Source organism: Oncorhynchus kisutch, linkage group LG28, assembly GCF_002021735.2.
Source record: "Oncorhynchus kisutch isolate 150728-3 linkage group LG28, Okis_V2, whole genome shotgun sequence".
NCBI lineage: Eukaryota > Metazoa > Chordata > Actinopteri > Salmoniformes > Salmonidae > Oncorhynchus > Oncorhynchus kisutch.
Window position 1 is genome coordinate 35,591,902 of NC_034201.2, and position 17,642 is coordinate 35,609,543.

The 17,642-nt window shown below is 40.6% G+C and overlaps 1 protein-coding gene across 11 annotated transcripts in view; it reads left to right on the forward strand.

Annotated features, from left to right (window-relative positions):
- Positions 1-234: 234 nt before the first annotated feature.
- LOC109872464 (CMP-N-acetylneuraminate-beta-galactosamide-alpha-2,3-sialyltransferase 4) overlaps positions 235-17,642 on the forward strand; it is a 44,704-nt gene continuing 27,296 nt past the window's right edge. For 2 of the 11 annotated variants that reach the window (XM_031807488.1, XM_031807486.1), the window contains exon 1: positions 688-926. The gene's annotated coding sequence lies outside the window, so the exon portion shown is untranslated. Of the gene's footprint in view, positions 450-632; positions 927-967; positions 4,382-5,807; positions 5,894-17,642 lie in introns of those variants that run through there. The other 9 variants (XM_020463682.2, XM_031807484.1, XM_031807479.1 and 6 more) reach the window with 9 other exon arrangements.

A 17,642-nucleotide genomic window follows, 5' to 3' on the forward strand; every position in this document is an offset into this window, starting at 1 on the left:
GGGAATTTAGCCAGGTCACCAGGGTTAACACCCTTATGATAAGTGCCATGGGATCTTTAATGTCCTCAGAGAGTCAGGACACCCATTTAACATCCCATCTGAAAGACCTTACCCTACACAGGACAATGTCCCCAATCACTGCCCTGGGGCTTTGGGATATTTTTTAGACCAGAAGAAAGAGTGCCTCCTACACCACTTCCAGCAGCATCTGGTCCCCCATCCAGGGACTGACCAGGACCAACCCTGATTAGCTTCAGAAGCAAGCCAGCAGTGGTATGCAGGGTGGTATGCTGGATGGTAAAGGTAGATTTCGCTCTCGCGTCGGATCCTTACAAGGCACCCGGACCCTCGTCCCTGATACCTCCGTCTCTTTCTCCTGCGAGTGACGGGGATGAGGGCATTTTCGGGCGTCTAAAGTAAATCCTTCCCGCCCGACTCTCCAGTACGGGGTGAGTAATCTCTGTCCTGATATCTAGAAGCTATTTTCGGTCATAAGACACATACAAAATACGTTTCAAATAACGCGAAAAAACATACACAATAGCACAATTAGTTATGGGATCGTAAAATGGCAGCCATCTCCGTCAGCGCCATTCTCATTGTACAGTTGGTAAAAACCGAAAGATTCTTCTGTAGTGACAAATTTTCAGTGCATGGCGCATGCGTTTAAGTGTAGCCTAGAAGTCATCGGGTATTTGTCCAATATCGTGCGGAAGAGCAGTTGTTTCTTGACAACAGCGTTTCAAATGGTGTACTTTTGAAAACATCGTCTTCAAATATTGTTATCTTTCTGAATTGTGTCATATTTGACCCTAAAGAATAGTGAGACGCATAGCCACCATCCCTCAGTTTTGTATGCATTTATCCACTGTATAGACCTACCTTCAGCTGACAGCTACAGGGAACAATATTTGTGGTTCTACAGGGTAAGTTCTCGGCTTTTCTTCGGTTTTCTAAATGTATTTACTATTTTATAAATCTATTTATGGTAAGACATTCCTTAGTAATAATACATGTTTATTAAATGTAACAAGTTGTGGACTGTTGGTAAAATTCTGTATCTTTGGCATGAATAACAATGCGAGTTGCAAAAACACATGGCATCACTGAATAATGTGTTTTTTGTGTATAATTTATTGAATTCATGCAGTTTTATTAGGCTACCAACATTGCAGCATTACATTTGAACTAATGTAGCCTACACTAATTTATAGGGATGATGTTTGGATTAAGGAATATGATAATGCCATATAACTATCTATTCATAATAAATAATCTAATTTCAACTGGGGACTTAAAGTTCTCAAACAATATGAGAAGAAGGGATGGTGAAGAATAGTGTGATTCATTGCAAACACACCAACCCATTACAGACTATCAAGACACAGAACCATGTTGATTGGGTGTTTTATAGTAGTAATAGCACCAGATAATTACATGGCAAGTAGAATAGAGGAAACATTAAATATGGTGTGTAGGCCTATAGCAGCCAGATAGACGCTAAAGAGGTTACTTTTGCTACATTGTATTGTATTCATTTTCTTTTGAAAATACATCAACTCTGTCCCAAATGGCCTATTCCCTATAAATTAGTGCACTGGGCCTTGATCAAAATAAGTGATCACAGAGCAGGCCTTAAAGCCTAATCTTGTTGATGTGTGCTCCGTCACAATGGGCTAGTTCCATGCCGCAAACATTTTATGGATCTTCATCCAGGATTTCACTGCTACAGTCCTCTGAAAGGCATTGGGTCTGCTGCTATTGGTTCCCGATGTGAAGTTTCCCTAGGTACAGCTCTAGGATCAGCTTCCCCTCCCTCAATCCTAACCTTAACCTTTCGTGTGAAAAAGACCTCAATAGAAGACCCCTTTTAATGTGCTTAATTTTTCAAAACAATAATAAACACCATAACATTTGATATATCCCGAGGAATCACATTGTTTCATAATCCTAAAGATGTTATGAATGTAGAAATGTGACTAATCACATAAAGTGAGACTGAGCAATTCTGACTCGTCAACTGGGGTGAATTTCAGTCAAATAAGTGACAACATTTTTTAGGCTGTTTGTGAACAGTCACATTGAAGTCATCTTATCCTTGATGCAGGTGCTTCTCAAGAAACTGATAGGGAGTGACTACAGGCTACTATTTCAAAATGCTTATCTGATGTAGAGATACAAATTCAAGGTGCAGTGTTTGTCTTCTCTGTGAAACACAATCAACCTGATCAATTTCACATAGAAATGTTTAGTTATAGATCTGTCGTTCTCATTGAAAGCAAGTCTAAGAAGAGGTAGATCTGTTCTATGTGCGTTATTTATATGCTTCCTGTTCTTAAGTTTAGTTGTTGCGTCTTTTACTTTACCTTTAAGTGACCTTTGCTTTTTAAAAAGAGTGGAATATCCACTCTACTTTAAGGTATTTTTATCAGGCTTTGTTAATGGACACATATGGGGAAATAGAAATGAGGGAGACACAGGAGGAAGGGTGGAGACAGGAAATGAACCCCGTTTTCCAGTGGGGAGCCATGTGCTTGATGCCGGGTTCTGAAAAAAAGCATTGTTCACTAAAATGAAAGCATTGTTCACTAAAATGGTCTGTTTCCGCCCTGTTGGGGCAGGTCTATTGGTTACACAGTAATGTCTGGAAAAGTTTCATAATGATGATGTAGATCCTGCTAAGATTGTGCTGGTCTGGGCAATGAGTGGTGAGTTTGTATAATGGCAATTGGTGTATTATACAGCCAATGGTAGCACATCTTTCCCACTGCAACCTTGAATTGCTTCACCATTACTCTAATTTAGACATGTCTGTGTGTGTGTGTGTACGTGAGTACTCTCAAATATATTTCAAATTGCATTGGTACTTCAGCCTACAGACACCATTAAGATTGGGGTTTACAAATGTGTCACAAACAACGTAGGATGTGCCACTTTCAGATGAGTGGGCTGGGACTATATATTTACCTGGAATTTGCTTTGGCATCTCTTACCACCTCTGTCACCATCGCAAGCAGTTAACCAATGTTTTCTGTTTGGTAGAAAGCTGAGTGGTGGGGCTGGGAAAGGATGTATGTAATGTAACCACTCTCAAATTCACTACCATGTGAGAGTTTCACTACCTTGTGAGTGGAACAACTACAGATCCACAGTAATGACCATATTTCAATCAATGGTATGAAAATTATTTTGGAAAGCTCAACCCCTGACCTTAATGGGTGATTTAGCGAGATAGAGAACTTATCAAAATGCTGTTTTTTACCGAGAGTCAAGTGTGGTCTTGGTGCTGTTTCCTCCTCTGTGTGATTTCCGGTTTAGTCAATGTTTCACATCCAACAGACACAGCAATAGTTTCTTGTGTTTCTTTCTTCTTATACGGGTCATTTGTTATTTTCAGGAGTGTGACATTCATTTCCATTTTGGTCATTTAGTTTATACCAGAGTGATTTACAGTCAGTGCATTCAGATAAGGTAGGTAAAACAACTACATATCACAGTTATTGCAAGTAAAATCTTCCTAAAAAGCAGCAGTTATTAGCGAAATTGGCGGTGGTGCTATTAAGTGCAATAACAACAAGTACAACAGTTATGTGTTAATTTAGGGTACCACACAACATTCATTCTATTTTGCTTTATTTTTGTATATTTTGTTGTTGTATTGGTTTTGTGCCATACTGTCTGTAGAAATTACAGTGAATGGACGATATAGCCTAATATTCAATCCCAAACGGTGTTCTGTACGAAACGAACTGCCACGTGTGACGTCAATGACACTATTAATCCCAACTAATCTTCAATCTTAACATAGGCCGTCCGAAGCAGAACCGCAAAGCATTGGACCCGCAAAGCATTGTTCTTATTAACTGACTTACCTAGTTAAATAAAGTGAAAAATATATATATATATGCTTAGGACGGTTGGCAGGACCATAAAATCAATAGCTCTCACAATGTTCTCTTGTATAATCTTTCTTTGCGTAAATAACAAGGCTAATAAGGCTCAAATTCACTACCATGTGAGAGTTTCACTACCTTGTGAGTGGAACAACTACAGATCCACAGTAATGACCATATTTCAATCAATGGTATGAAAATTATTTTGGAAAGCTCAACCCCTGACCTTAATGGGTGATTTAGCAAGATAGAGAACTTATCAAAAATGCTGTTTTTTGCAGAGAGTCAAGTGTGGTCTTGGTGCTGTTTCCTCCTCTGTGTGATTTCCGGTTTAGTCAATGTTTCACATCCAACAGACACAGCAATAGTTTCTTGTGTTTCTTTCTTCTTATACGGGTCATTTGTTATTTTCAGGAGTGTGACATTCATTTCCATTTTGGTCATTTAGTTTATACCAGAGTGATTTACAGTCAGTGCATTCAGATAAGGTAGGTAAAACAACTACATATCACAGTTATTGCAAGTAAAATCTTCCTAAAAAGCAGCAGTTATTAGCGAAATTGGCGGTGGTGCTATTAAGTGCAATAACAACAAGTACAACAGTTATGTGTTAATTTAGGGTACCACACAACATTCATTCTATTTTGCTTTATTTTTGTATTTTTTGTTGTTGTATTGGTTTTGTGCCATACTGTCTGTAGAAATGACAGTGAATGGACGATATAGCCTAATATTCAATCCCAAACGGTGTTCTGTACGATTCGAACTGCCACGTGTGACGTCAATGACACTATTAATCCCAACTAATCTTCAATCTAAACATAGGCCGTCCGAAGCAGAAACGCAAAGCATTGGACCTGCAAAGCATTGTTCTTATTAACTGACTTACCTAGTTAAATAAAGTTTTAAAAAATATATATATATATATATGCTTAGGACGGTTGGCAGGACCATAAAATCAATAGCTCTCACAATGTTCTCTTGTAGAATCTTTCTTTGCGTAAATAATAAGGCTAACCCCAATTAGTCGACTAGTAGATTGTTTGGTTGTTATGCTGTTAGTCGACTCAAATTGATTTAGTCGAGCAGAAACAAATATATACAGTACCAGTCAAATGTTTGGACACACCCACTCATTCCAAGGTTTTTCTTTATTTGTACTATTTTCCACATTGTAGAATAAATAGTGAAGACATTAACACTATGAAATAACACATATGGAATCATGTAGCAACAAAAAAAGTGTTAAACAAATAAATATATATTTTATAATTGAGATTCTTCAAAGTTGCCACCATTTGCCTTTATGACAGCTTTGCCGCATACGAAAATGGTCTCTTTTTTTGCTTTCTTGAGTAAGGCACCTCCAACATGCAGGTGTGTTAGCCAAGCTCATTGCTTTCTGTGGTGCTGAGTCAGCCAGCGGGAATATACAGAGTGTCGGGGTTGGTAATGATCTCTAGTTGCGCCGTGATTGACTCAGTGTTATGTCACTCATGGGGACAACAATTCCAAGCCCCTTGGGTGCTACCATAGAGTTACATTCAAAGTGCCCATCCAAGAAGGCTCAAGGTCGCAGATAAAATGACGTCAAATCACATTATATCTACCGTAGCTTTGATTGGACTGATGTCAACATCATACTTTCAAAATCTTAGCTAGCAAGATAGACTAGCAGTCATCATCATGAATCAAGTCCACAATCTACTGGCAAATCCTTTTAAATCCTTGTCATGTGAAGAGAAATTATAGAAAAAACGTATTGGTGCTCATTGGACATAAATATTGCACAACTATTTGGAAATGGCAAATTCAAAAATGAGTGATTTGGAAGGAATCATTGGCTAACTGCATACGTAGAAAAGCAATCACTAGCCTGCTATTCAGTGGAGTGGATGTGTGGTCCAAATTTAGGTTTAAGGGTCTCTTTGATGCCAGCATTTGCCCTCAAGAAGGACGGCCGCACCACCTTTCTTTTCAAGTGAGGACAGCACAACAAGGTGAGTCAAAACAAATATTGTATGCTGCTGCATAAACGATGTAATATGACAGGGAGATATGCATACTGTAGCTAAGAAAGTGATACTAAGTGTATGTTGTGTAGTTAGCTGTTAGTAGCCTACGTGCCTCACCCTAATAATGTGGTCCTTTCACCCTCATAACTTAACCTACTGTTCTGACTTAGTGGTGCCCATGTAGAAATGTAATCATTGAATATTGAAAGAGCTTTCATTGTCTGCCTATATGCCCCCTTTATTTATCTTGCGGTTCTGACTTGGTGTACAGGGAGAATACTGTAAGACTGGCCCCTTTTTCTGAATTCTGTCGCTGTACATTTCAAAAGTGCTGAACAAATAGTTATATTAACTATTTTCGTCCTAGCTCACTCAACTTTATGTTTTGTCGATTAGTCATTGTCTTTTGTTTGGAGCGCTCCTGTCAATGTTGAGTAAGAACGCGCAAGCATAGAGGTAGGCCTATAGGCTACCTGGCCTGTAGGCAAATGGAGGCATATATCAGATCCCATTTGGGGATCTGATAGTATTTCTGATTGGCTTAACATACCACCACTAATGACCTGTGGAGCTTCTCAAAGTAATGTTTTCTTCACCTCAAACAGCAAGCAAACAAAGTATGTTTTAACATTATTTAGAATTACAATAGTTCCTCAATGTATTTGAAAAATCTTTCCACCTCTCCCTTTCCATAACCACTCGATAACCACTCAGCATGAAAGGTGAAAATGTAATGTTCTGATCCAGTGGAAACGTCATAACATAGGCCTACCTGATTACTTATCAGTGCTTGACTTGGACTGAAATAGGTTCCGGTACTCATTTTGGGTGCTGGTACTGTTCATATGTAGGTGCAGGAGCTCCACATTACCTTTGAGCTAATATTCTATAGGAGGAACAAGAGCTCAAGCAGTAGAAAATTTGAGGTGCCGGTACTCAGCTCTGGTGAACTCCTGCCCAAATCAAGCACTGTTTCTTATCCCTTGCGCAAATAGCCTACAGCTGTGTCTGTCCCAAGCTCACCGGCGCAGGAAACTCTGAGAGCCCAGAATATTTTATACAATGTTGCAAGTTCACTAGCTCAAGCTTCAGGCGGAACTAAGTTAATAGTTGATGAAATGTTTAAAGTTTGATGCAGACAGGCATCCGTAGCCAATGTGATTTATAGGATATATTTATACCTTGCTTGTTGAGCGTATTGCGATTGTTAGAGGGATGGGACTTACTTTTCCTAGGACTACTGACTGTTTATTTGGCAGCCAGTAAGCTGAAGGTGCACCTCCACTACCAGCTGTTCCTACTACCACTTCCACATCCACTTCACCGCCCTGAGCTACAAGGCCCCGGGCTGTGGGGTGGAGCATGCCCACCTGCTTTCGGACTTGATCCAGAACCTCCAGGCAGACTCCCAGTACTATCACAGTCGCTCCCTCTCCTTCCCTCTGCGGGTTGACCAAGGCCTGCTCAGCAAGTTCAAGGATGCCGGCAAGCTGTAGTGTCTAGACTCCCAAACACGACAACACTACTACGGTAGGACCTCAGAGGGAGGAACACATTGAGAATGGTGGTGGTTTGGTACACAGGCCTTTTTGCAGTTGAATTTGCTAAAATCCTGTGTCCTGTCCTCCGTCCTCTCTCGCCTCCTTTTTAAAAAGGCCAAAAGTAATCGTGGAGTGGCAGCGAGGTGTTGTAATGTGGACGAAGATATGCTTGTATGAAATTACTCTACTTCTCCAGTCGCATGTCGCATGAATGACGTTTACAGGGGTGGATCCCAAAATAAATGTGTAAAGTGATAAAAACATATTAAGTTAGTTGTGCCAGACATTTTACAGATAAAATTATATGTTTTTCAACGTGTGCATGTTTTTCTCCTCAGAAAAAACTAAAGCTCTTCCACAAAGGACTTGCATGTTTATCCTCTATGAAAAGTGGCTATCGAGGAGGGGAGGACACTCTTCTGTTCGCCTGTTAACAAATTGACATCTCCTCGACCATTTATCGGGTTCCTGGTCATGGAGGAGAGAGGGTGGAGGACAGACTTTTTCCCAAATCAGAAAAGGCCACAAATGTCCGTCACTTTGACATTCACTTACAAACCAAAAATCTGCTTTAAAGAAAATATAGATGCAATAATTTTTTTCTAATGATTTAGCCAGATAGTGCCTTCAGAAAGTATTCATACCCCTGACTTATTCCACATTTTAGTGTTACAGCCTGAATTCAAAATGGAGATGGAGAACCAATTCTCACCCATCTACACACAATAGCCCACAATGACAAAGTGAAAACATTTGCTAATTTATAGACAATATCTCATGTACATGCCCTGGGACAATACATATTAGAATCACCATTGGCAGTGAATGCACATGTGAGATTTCTTGGTACGTTTCGAAGGTCTTTGTACACCTGGATTGTACAATATTTGGTTATTATTCTTTTCAGAATTCTTCAAGTTCTGTCAAGTTGGTTGTTGATCATTGCTTGACAACCATTTTCAGGTCTTGCCATAGATTTTCAAGCAAATTTAAGTCAAAACTAATATGATGCACCGATGTGACATTTTTGGCCGATACCAATATCCGATATTTTCCCGTCCAGAAAAAAACGATAACGATAAACCGATGTTTAACATTTTAGCAGCCTTTTAAGCATTCTAATACAGTTAAATAGTTAACACACACACATGGACAGAGCATCTCAGTGCAAGAGGCGTCACTAATGTCCCTGGTTCGAATCCAGGCTGTATCACATCTGGCCGTGATTGGGTGTCCCATAGGCTGGCGCATAATTGGCCCAGAGTCATCCGGATTTGGCCAGAGTAGGTCGTCAATTGTAAATAAGAATTTGTTCTTAACTGACTTGCCTAGTTAAAAAAAGGTTACACATACACATACACACACCACACTGACCAAAAAGTTATATTGTTGGCATTTACGTATGTCCACATTACCACTAAAACATCATCAAAACCTGTTTTTTTCACTTACTTGCTGTGCTGTTTCGTCGTTCATTTGTTCTGTTGTTTCATTCTCAATCAGGATTTCTATGGAATGCCGTTTTGGGCTTTGCATGGGAAAAACAGATACAAGTCAAATGACACTATTTGACGTGTCAAATTAGCTTGTTGACCAATCAGGACCTGAATATGACTGCACGTTACATAATAATTTAACGCGTTCATACTTTTTTACATAGTTATTACACATTGATTACACTATCACTCGTATTTTATGTCACAACGATTCATCGATACGAGTTCTGACCTTAGTTCTTTTGTTATGTCTTTGTTGGGCGTGAGTTGGGTGGGTTGTCTATGTTCGTTTTTCTATGATTTGGGATTGCTGTGTTCGGCCTGGTATGGTTCTCAATCAGTGGCAGCTGTCAATCATTGTCCCTGATTGAGAATCACACTTAGGTAGCCTGGTTTCACTTTTGAGTTGTGGGTGTTTGTTTTCCGTGTCAGTGTTTGTTCCACACGGTACTGTTTCGGTTTAGTTATTTCACGTTGTCGTTTATTGTTTTTGTTTCAGTGTTCACGTTTCTTATTAAAAATCAAGATGAACACTTACCATGCTGCGCTTTGGTCCTCTCCTTCATACGACGACCGTTACAGGTAAAGTCTCGCGCACCTACAGTGCTGGTCATAGAAAAAGCTAGCTAGCTCATGGATGCAAACAATGTTCTTCCCCGAAAACATAGCAAAATGACAATCTGTGTCAGTAGCTGTAGTTAGCTAGCTAACAATATAGCAAGGTGTTGTCATGACGTGGCTTTTTCTGGGTATAGATTGTGGGTTCCCCCTCTCTCACTCTCTCCTACACCCAGGTTCTGTTATCTCAGATCGTAAATTCCTGGCGGAAACTCTCCCCCTTTTCATGCAGAGAGACCACAGAGTAAACAAAGTGTTTCACGTGGCCGAACTCCTAAATCCCCAAAATGGGAAAAAACAATATGTCCACTTGTGAGATGGTGGGAATGGTCCGTGGACACTAAAGGGACATTATGATGAGTGTGTTTCATTTGGTGACCTCAGAGAGGACAGGAAACACACATAAATATGTCTCTGAATGGGTACATTTCTCAATTATGGGGATTGCATCTAATTCTTGTATAAAATGAATGAGTAATGATGAAACTATTTGTGAAATGATGTAATGCGATGTTTAACTTTTAATGTGAGCATAGACATGATCAGGCGCCTTTTCTACTTTTACAAATAAAGCCCTAAGAAAATCCTCTTTAGATTGAGCAAACCCACAGAGTGAGCTGTGATTGTGAATAGTTTAGACCACGCATACCTCGATGTAAACTGAGGTGGCACAGGTTTGAGTACTACGATTATAAAACCATACCACGTGGAGAATTACACGGCTTATCCCTACAGAATAAGTGCAAATCATAGATACTAATTACTAGTCTGCAGCTAGAAATGATGTAAACCTGGGACAAGAATACCGATCAACCGCCGAAACATCTATTCTATGAGAAGAGATGGTACTCTGAAGTATCCACCCTAACCACTAAAGACTTTGATCTTCAGGGAAACTGAAAGAGAGAGAGAGACTCGAATGAACTCTCCACCAGACGGACCGGATGCCAACAGAGAAGATCACAACGACACATGGGCGTAAATATATATTCATTGCAATTATTCCCGAATGAGTGAGCGTTCATGTGCAAAGGATTAGCATTTCAATGAATATAATTATCAACTGTGTGTAGTGATCCCTTTGGTCTTTCCAGTTTCTTTCTCAGTCCACACCCACTTCCTGTTGTCCACCAAGCTGTCATATCGGCTTAGCCCACTAGGGACTCTTCCGTCAGGCCAAACTGTATGATTTCTGTCGGTCAATATGAATTTCTAGAGCAAGGGCATAGAGCCAGTAAGGTTAGAAATTAGAGGATAGATCTGTCCACCTACCGAGCTAAGCCAGTGTTGGTAGGCCACAGGCGTATCTGTTTTTATGTATGATGCACTCCGGTAATATAATGCTAGCAAAAAGTATGCCGAATGGGTTAATGTGAGACGTCACTAGTAAAAATCCAGTTCAATGTGTTATTGAATTCCCTGTGCTATATAAGAATAGCCTAGGTTTCTGACGTAGCCAGTGGGTAACATTAGCAATACATTTCTAGTGCTAGGATACAATCCAGCTACTTATAGAAATGTGAGAAATAGAGCGTTTGGCCAAATGTGGGCAATTTCTGCCTCCCGCATTTCAGAACCGGGTAGGCTCAGTCATTATTAATTTCTCAAGCAAGGACAAAGAGCCAGCCAATTGAAATTGAGTAAATATTAGCTTGACGAGCAATAATTATCTTTCTCACATTTCCACGCGAGTAGAACACGGTGCATTTCGTTGTTTGCCGTGCGTTCTGGTTAAAACATCTAAAAAATAACGCAGAGAAATGGTTTGAACGTAATTACGTTATAAGTAACCGAGATGAACCAACTTCCCAGGTTAAGTAAAGTTTAATTCCCAGATAGCCTATCCAGGTATGATTAATTATTATCATTGATTAATTAATCAAATTTACTTTTGCAAATTCATTCACACCCGACTCCCACATTACTGGTATAGTATGGATGGTTCATTAACGTCTATAAATTGATTTTTTTTAATTGTCTTTGCAGCTTCTAGCATATCCCAAAACCAAACTTTGGAAAAATGGGAAAACATTTTTCATTTCAAATGTTCTAATAATGTGCAAGCTATCAGAGGGGATAGTCCCCACCCATAAAAGGATTGATCTCTGACCTCAGCAGCGATACCAACCCTAATTATGCCATTAGCGAAAAAACAGCAGACATGGCGAACAACGCTCTCCAAAATCAAACATCGGGCTCGGGCCTCGTAAATGTTCTCTCCAGTTTAGCCCTGATGTCTTGCCATCCGAGATTGGCATCGGTCCAATACCGCAGTGCACAGCTGAAGCATGAGCAGGTAATGGTAGACATAAGGGGACAGGTGGAGAGAACCGGAAAACCAATGACAAATGCAGAAAAGGGAAAAATTCTGCTATCTCTGGAACTGCCTCCCTCATGTGTCCCTCAGTCTTCTCCTCTTGGCCATTCGGCACTGAGTAATATGGTGCCTCTTTGCCAACAAAGCCAAAGCTTGGCTTCCCCTCTTGGCCTTTCGGCCCCAATTTTCCCACGGGAGGAAGCCAACCGCAGAATACCTTGACAAACTGGTCAAGAATTTCCCCACCTTTGATGCTGTTCCAAGTCAGCCAAATGATACTGAGCATTGGATGGCTAACCGGATGCTACGGGTTCTGACAGAGTTTACCTGTTGAAGCAAACATCAAATAGACACGTGACGGGGTTCATTCAACACGTGCTAAATGACTACGCTAAACTTGCCATAGCTTTGAAATTAGAATTCAGTGGTTTTGCGACTCGCAGACATGATAGCTAAATGGCTAACATCGTCAAACAAGCTCGGAACGAACACCCACAAGCTTATTATCATAGGCTTCGTTCAGCTTACTTTGGTCTACTCACTAAAACAGGAATGGAATAGCTGTTACCATTCAAACAAATGTTTCTATCAAACATGTATCCCACCTTCATTACCTACTTGGGCCCTGCAGCCCACGTTGGCTTGCCTATCTTACAACTCAGAAATAATGCAAGCACAGCTTTTGAGGCATCAAAAGTTCACAACGCTAAGAGCCCTGACCACTCGGTTTTGAAGTTTGACCAGGAGCACTCACTCCAGTTAGAGGGTGCATTATCAGGTATGGGAGCGTTGACGGTTTCAACAACGCTTTCTACCACGAAACCACGATTCCAATAACCTCCGCGGTCAAAATAACTGTAATGTACGTTGCCATCGAAACGACTACCGCTACAATCGACCTGTTCGCTACGTTCCTGCACCCGATCCACACAAAGTGTCAGAGCACAAGGGTAACAAAGGGTTAAAGGACGATCAAAACGTAGACCAATGTTCTCTAGAAGTTCAACTACGTGAAGAACTAAAGTGAGAAACATTTGAGAAAAGGGTAAAAGATAAGTCACAAGGACTAGACGGGGAATTACCGGACACCAGGTTCGCAGGAATTAACACCCATAGCAAGGACGTTAAAATTCAAATTTATCTCACTCGAGACCATATCCAGGGCCCGCTTGATCAAGCCAAGCCTACTCAAAATCCGAAAAGTCGATCTGCTTTCACCTTGAACAGAAATGGCACATCACGTCGTTGCGAACGACCACTCCACTTTGTGGGGAATATGTCCACTAAACACGAATCTAAACGCCCATATCTGGAAAGAGTCCTGGAGGACTGCTTAACTGTGTTGTTACCTACCCTTACCACCTGGGGGCGGCCTGTCAGGAAGTCCAGGATCCAGTTGCAGAGGGTGGTGTTTAGTCCCAGGCTCCTCAGCTTGGTGATGAGCTTTGAGGGTACTATGGTGTTGAACGCTGAGCTGTAGTCAATGAACATCATTCTCACATAGGTGTTCCTTTTGTCCAGGTGTGAAAGGGCAGTGTGGAGTGCAATAGAGATTGTGTCATCTGTGGATCTGTTTGTGCGGTATGCAAATTGGAGTGGGTCTAGGGTTTCTGGGATAATGGTGTTGATGTGAGCCATTACCAGCCTTTCAAAGCACTTCATGGCTACGGACGTGAGTGCTACGGGTCTGTAGTCATTTAGGCAGGTTGCCTTTGTGTTATTGGGCACAGAGTCTATGGTGGTTTGCTTGAAGCATGTTGGTATTACAGACTCAATCAGGGACATGTTGGAAAGGTCAGTGAAGACACCTGCCAGTTGGTCAGCACAAGCCCGGAGCACACGTCCTGGTAATCCGTCCCGGAGCCTGGCCCTGCAGCCTTGTGTATGTTGACCTGTTTAAAGGTCTTACTCACGTCGGCTACGGAGAGCGTGACCACACAGTCGTCCGGAACAGCTGATGCTCTCATGCATGCCTCAGTGTTGCTTGCCTCGAAGTGAGCATAGAAGTGATTTAGCGCGTCTGGTAGGCTCGTGTCACTGGGCAGCTTGCTGCTGTGCTTCCCTTTGTAGTCTGTAATAGTTTGCAAGCCCTGCCACATCGGACGAGCGTCGGAGCCGGTGTAGTATGATTCAATCTTGGCCCTGTATTGACGCTTTGCCTGTTTGATGGTTCATCGCAGGGCATAGCGGGATTTCTTGTAAGCTTCCGGGTTAGTGTCCCACACCTTGAAAGCGGCAGCTCTACCCCTTAGCTCAGTATGAATGTTGCCTGTAATCCATGGCTTCTGGTTAGGGTATGTACGTACAGTCACTGTGGGGACGACGACATCAATGCACTTATTGATATAGCAAGTGACTGATGTGGTGTATTCCTCAATGTCATCAGAAGAATCCCGGAACATGTTCCAGTCTGTGATAGCAAAGCAGTCCTGTAGTTTAGCATCTGCTTCATCTGACCATTTTTTTTATAGACCGAGTCACTGGTGCTTCTTGCAGAACACCTTCTGTATTCTGTTAGACGGGTAACTCTTTATCCACAATATAGCAGGGAATGTAAAACCATAACATATATGTTTTTCCAGCAGCAGACTATGATGGGTAATGTCAAAAGCTGCACTGAAGTCTAACATAACATCCTCACAATCTTTTTATCATCAGTTTCTCTCAGCCAATCATCAGTCATTTGTGTAAGTGCTGTGCTTGTTGAATGTCCTTCCCTACAAGGGTGATGAAAGTCTGTTGTCAAATTGTTTACTGTAAAATAGCATTGTATCTGGTCAAACACATTTTTTTCAAAACTTGACTTAGGGTTGGTAACAGGTTTGTCTTTCATAATTTGTTCAGATATACTTGGATTTGTCGTATCAGCGGTTGTTGTTGGCATGTCATATGCCTAAATTTGCTAATCTTGCCAATGAAAAAAATAATTAAAGTAGTTGGCAATATCAGTCGGTTTTGTGATGAATAAGCGTTTGCCTTTTTTTGATTAATTCAAGGTGCTCCAAGGCTTTGTACTATCATTCTTTATGTCATTTATCTTTGTTTCATCATGTAGTTTCTACTTTTTATTCATTTTATTGACATGATTTCTCAACTTGCAGTATGTTTGCCAGTCGGTTATGCAGCCAGACCTATTTGCCATTACATTTGCCTCATCCCTCTCAACCATAATTTTTCACTTCCTTATCAATCACGATGATTTAATAGTTTTTAGTCATTTTCTTATTGGGTGCATGCCTATTAGTAAATGGGATAAGCAATTTTGCAAATGTGTTAAGTGCAGCGTTTGTTTGCATCTCATGACACACCACAGACCAACAAATATTCTTTACATCAACAACATATGTCCTCTTATACACTATATTAGACCCAGCCTTTGGAACGTTGGTTTTCCTATATATGACTACTATATTGTGATCACTACATCCGATGGATCTGGATACAGATTTTAAGCACATTTTCTGTAAATGTTATAACGTTGTATTGCTACCACTGTATCATCAAATGTATTATCTAAGTGAGTTTCAGAGATAGTCAGAATATGAATGTCATCTGTTACTAGCCAGTTATTAATTTCATGAACCTTGTTTCTTAAGCTACATATGTTAACATGGGCTATTTTGAGCTCTGTTCTGTGATGCTTTTCATTGCTTTACTGGGAAGCTTAGCAGAAGTAGATATTCTCATGTTATTTATGTTAGTGCAGGGTGAGCTGCACACAGTGGCCTTCCTACTAGGGCACACCACCTCAGTACAAACAGCATAAATCTGGTTCATAGGCCCATGATTGCTGCATACAATAGCTGTAGGATCAGCAGAGGCATTCAGGGCAGTTAGAGGGACATAAATTAGGTTACTTACATTGTGTCTACCAACGCCCCTGGTATAATGTACATTTGCTAAAGCATTATGACGACTCAGAGACACAATGGTAGGGATTAACGTATTTGGGCTTGGGGCATTGATAAGTCATTGTCTCAACGTAGCCTTATAATGCTGTGAAAGGATCCAGGAACCCAAATGATTTGGTTGGATCCCATATTCCTTATAAAACGTGTTTTGTTTCCAAAAGATATCAAAATTGTCAACAAAATTACACCCATTGAGCTGCAATAATCACGTAGCCAGTTGTGAAGAGAAAGAATCCTGCTAAAACGTTCAATGCCACATGGAGCGCTGGAGCTGTCTGCAAGCACAGCTCCATGAGTGAGATTTCCAACTGCTCAACTCCGCTCACATGCTCTGACCCCCTCACATTGACTAGGTACTGGTACCACCTGTATATAGCCTCGTTACTGTTACTTTAGCTTATTTTATTTTGTGTTTATTTATTTTTGCAAATATTTTCTTACTTAAAAAAAAATTCTACATTGATGGGTAAGGGCTTGTAAGTAAGCATTTCACGGTAAGGTCTACACTTGTTGTATTCGGCACATTTGACAAATAAAATTAGATTTGTGTGTGTTAGTGATGCTGAATTGTTTTTACATATCGGAATATTATTTTTGACAAGATATCTTTTTGACAATATCGCAGTATTATTTTTGCACTAATTGGTTAAAATAAATAAATAAATAAAGCCTCTCTTGAAAAAGCCAAACCTTGACCCAGAAAATATAAAAAACTATCGGCCTATATCGAATCTTCCATTCCTCTCAAAAAATTTTGAGAAGGCTGTTGCGCAGCAACTCACTGCCTTCCTGAAGACAAACAATGTATACGAAATGCTTCAGTCTGGTTTTAGACCCCATCATAGCACTGAGACGGCACTTGTGAAGGTGGTAAATTACATTTTAATGGCATCGGACCGAGGCTCTGCATCTGTCCTCGTGCTCCTAGACCTTAGTGCTGCTTTTGATACCATCGATCACCACATTCTTTTGGAGAGATTGGAAACCCAAATTGGTCTACACGGACATGTTCTGGCCTGGTTTAGATCTTATCTGTCGGAAAGATATCAGTTTGTCTCTGTGAATGGTTTGTCCTCTGACAAATCAACTGTAAATTTCGGTGTTCCTCAAGGTTCCGTTTTAGGACCACTATTGTTTTCACTATATATTTTACCTCTTGGGGATGTTATTCGAAAACATAATGTAAACTTTCACTGCTATGCGGATGACACACAGCTGTACATTTCAATGAAACATGGTGAAGCCCCAAAATTGCCCTCGCTAGAAGCATGTGTTTCAGACATAAGGAAGTGGATGGCTGCAAACTTTCTACTATTAAACTCTGACAAAACAGAGATGCTTGTTCTAGGTCCCAAGAAACAAAGAGATCTTCTGTTGAATCTGACAATTAATCTTAATGGTTGTACAGTCGTCTCAAATAAAACTGTGAAGGACCTCGGCGTTACTCTGGACCCTGATCTCTCTTTTGAAGAACATATCAAGACCATTTCGAGGACAGCTTTTTTCCATCTACGTAACATTGCAAAAATCAGAAACTTTCTGTCCAAAAATGATGCAGAAAAATGTATCCATGCTTTTGTCACTTCTAGGTTAGACTACTGCAATGCTCTATTTTCTGGCTACCCGGATAAAGCACTAAATAAACTTCAGTTAGTGCTAAATACGGCTGCTAGAATCCTGACTAGAACCAAAAAATTTGATCATATTACTCCAGTGCTAGCCTCTCTACACTGGCTTCCTGTCAAAGCAAGGGCTGATTTCAAGGTTTTACTGCTAACCTACAAAGCATTACATGGGCTTGCTCCTACCTATCTCTCTGATTTGGTCCTGCCGTACATACCTACACGTACG